Genomic DNA, 3,840 nt, shown 5'->3' on the forward strand with positions numbered 1-3,840 from the left:
TGGAAGATGTCAGCTCATGCTTGTTTTGTGTGGCCTTTTTGGACCGTTATTATGAACTTATTTTCGGCCTCTTGGAAGGCCAATTTCGATCCATTGCTTATTTATCTTTTTTGGATATCCGTTTTGTTGGCCTCGAAGATGATCAGTTTCTAGGGGTAGCTGATGACAAGTCATCTTAGCCCATTTTAGCTAGTCTTTTTCTTTAGTTTTCATTAGAATTATGCACTTTCTTGAGCTACAAGCAAGCTAATTGAGTAGATTTTCATGTTTCCCTTGATTGAACCAACCATATGTGAATTCATGCCATTTCATGAGGTTTTGTGCTATATTTGTTGCATATTGTGGAAGATTGAATACCTCATGATTTTGAGCAAAGCTTTGATTAGTTTGGTTGATCAATGATAGGTGAAGAAGGCTTGGAGAAAGGGTGAAGCAAAGAGGAATGGCTAGGAGTGAAGAGAGGACAATGGAATAAGTGAAAATTGAACCGGGTTGCATGAAGTTAGCCCCAACGTTAGCCCCCTAACTTGGAGGCTAACGTTGGGCATGTAAATCACTCCCTGGAAGTGGCCAACGTTAGCTCCAACGTTAGCCCCCTAACTTGGAGGCTAACGTTGGAACTTGAGAGTTTCTCCCCTGGGCACCAACGTTTGCGCCAACGTTAGCCCCCTAACTTGGAGGCTAACGTTGGCACTTGAATCACAAAGGAGGAAGGCCAACGTTTGCGCCAACGTTAGCCCCCTAACTTGGAGGCTAACGTTGGCACCACTAGCACCAAGCATTGCCAACGTTAGGGTCAAAGTTAGACCCCTAACGTTGGCACCAACGTCCAAACCAGGGAATTTAGCTTGCTGATATGAAAAGTTAGGGTCAAAGTTAGACCCCTAACTTTGACCCTAACGTTGAGACTAACTTTGGCTAACTTCAAAAACCGGTTCAATTGGTTCACTTCGGTTCTTCTTCAATCTTCAAGAGCAATCAACCAAGGCCTCTTTCAACCCAATTCCACCAAGAACAAAGGCCCAACTCAAGGCTTGAAGATCATTTTGGAAAGTGTATAAATAGGATAGAATTCAAGTTATTGAGAGAGCTTTCCTTTTAGAATTTTCATAATAGTTTTTGGGAAGCTTTTGTTACTGAGTGAACTTGAATTTCTTTGTTTCCATTGCTTTTAATTTCATTTTACTTTTGTCTTGGATCTTGGATTGGAGAATTGAAGAAATTCTGTTTCAATCTCAATTTTGGATCTCTTTGTTTCTTTACTTTACTGTTAATTGAATTTCATTTCCTGTTACTTGATCTTCATCTCTTTTCTTTGCAATTTACAATTTCCTTGCTATTGTTCTTGTTGGATCTAGGAAGGCATTGAGATCTAGACTTGGTTTTCTAGTCTCTGGGCCCTGAGATCTCAATTTCCCATTTCAATTCTCTGTTTCTTACTTTTAATGTTCATTTACTTTACTGCTTTGTTTCCGGTTCAATCCCAATTCCCCTTCCCTCTTCTGTTTGATGCAATTTAGTTTTTCTTTGTTTAAATTCTGCAAATCCACATCCCAATTCCCTTTCCATTTCAAGCAATTTATATTCCTTGCACTTTAAGATTCCGCAATTTACATTTCTTGCACTTTAAGTTTCTGCCATTTAATTTCTTGTTCTTTAAGTTTCAGCAATTTACTTTCCCGCTCTCTTTAATTTCATGCAATTTACATTCTGCAATTCACAAATCACCCAACCAAATCTTGATTCGCTTGACTAAATCAACCACTAAACTAAAATTGCTCAATCCTTCAATCCCTGTGGGATCGACCTCACTCCCGTGAGTTTTTATTACTTGATACGACCCGGTGCACTTGCCGGTTAGTTTTGGGTGTTTTGGAAGAGATTCGTTTCTCACCAAAATATCTCATCAAGTTTTTGGCGCCGTTGCCGGGGATTGATCAGATTGACAATGATTAAGTGAAGTGGCAATTTAGATCAAGCACTTTTTCTTTAATTTTTGACTGACACACTAACTGTTTGAATTTTTGCCTGAGCTAATTGAAACCTCACTTTAGCAATAGAGTGAAGTTTCCTTGGTTTATCTTGCTGAATATGATTCTCATAGCTTGATAAATAAACGAGAGAAGTGATTTTCGTTCATCTCTCAAGTTTACCAACTGTTTGACACATGGTGTCAACTAATCCTCTGACTACATTCTGGCAGGAGAATATCCAATTTTCATTTGGATTGTTTGTGATTGTGCAGGTCATGGAGGAAAGGAATCCTACAGCAAGAGGAGAAAAACTGAGGCATTATGATTTCCAGCCTCCATAATCAAAGAGCAAGATGTCAAGCTAGTGACAATAAAAGAGCGCTTGTTGGGAGGCAACCCAACCTGAGGTAGTTTTCTTTCCATAGTTATTTTAAATAAAAAGGTTAATTAGTTTTATCTAGATTGCAAGAAGCTAAGTTTGGTGTTACACCCCAAAACAATCTAAGGGAGAATGAAGGATTCTAAGTTTGGTGTTCCACCAAAATCCTATCATAAAACACATTCTCACTTTCTGCCATAATGCTAGCTTCGAGCATCTAGACAAACTAGTTAATTATTCTGCTATTTTCTAGTTTTTAGTTCTATTACTTTTGAAAAAGAAAAAGATTATCACACATGGTTAATTTGATGAATGAGAACCTGTGGCAAGGTACTAAGTTTGGTGTTTCCACACCAAAGTAAGTTCAAAAAGCCCACAAATAAATCATGAAGACTAACCAGTGTTCTAAGTGCTTGGGGAACAAGCAACTTTCAATATCATTGCAGAATATCATACAAGCCTTTGGAGGGATTGAGCATCATCAACCAAAGAAGCAAAAGATGAACATAAAGGACAGCAATGATGATGATGAGAAGAAGGAAAGCAAGTGAACTCCAACAGGTTGTATTGTTAAGTGATTGTTTTACATCAAATATTGCTGTGATTGAAAGTTGGATTGTATCCTGATCTATCCTGCCTATCTGCATAGCATAGTTTTTTTTATTTACCCCTGCCTGCCTGCATAGCATAGTCTTTCTTTATAAGTCAATAAGCAAGGTGTCTGATCATTCACAACATTCTTATCTTCAAAACTTGTTTGCACTCAATTTTCAAGAAATGCATCACATGAAAGTTCTTTGAAAAGAAGGATTGAGGAATTAAACAATTTTGAGGCAAGCAAAAGATTAAGAAAAGTGGTGGTTCTGGTTGTGTGATAATGTATTGAGGTTGCATGCTTGTGAAAACTTGCATGGGAGCTCATAGGCGGGACATGAAGTTCAAAGAAGTATTGTGGAGATTCTCAAAAATCTATTGATCCAAGAAGCAGCAAACAAAACAAAAGAAAGAAAAGAAAATACAAAATCAAAAAAAAAAAAAAAAAAAAAAAAAAAACATGGTCCAAGGCTCTGAGCATCAATTACTAGGCAGAAAAGAAAGAAGAAACAATGACTCAAAGAGTTGTTAGCCTAGTAAAATGCTTGTGGTTGAAGTGTGTCAAGGAAAGAGGCTTGAGCAAGTAAATCCTCAGGGGTGCTTCAACACCTAATACCTTAAAACCAACTGGTTTAGGAGTATTGATTGAAAGCTTATCTAAAGAGCCGCTTTGAGACATGATACTTAGAGTCGAGACCAAGGCACAGAAACTATAAGCTGCTTCAAGGTGATTACACATAAAGAGATCTCCATGGTACCATTTGGATGAAAATCCTAAGACCTACGACTCCCAATATGTAAGGACTAGTGAGCACTGAAGCCCTTGCATGAGCATATGATTTAGAGTTCACCCCACTGATACTTGATCACTTCACTCACTGCACTTTACAAGTG

The sequence above is a fragment of the Arachis hypogaea genome, chromosome 15 (assembly GCF_003086295.3).
Source record: "Arachis hypogaea cultivar Tifrunner chromosome 15, arahy.Tifrunner.gnm2.J5K5, whole genome shotgun sequence".
Taxonomy (NCBI): Eukaryota; Viridiplantae; Streptophyta; class Magnoliopsida; order Fabales; family Fabaceae; genus Arachis; species Arachis hypogaea.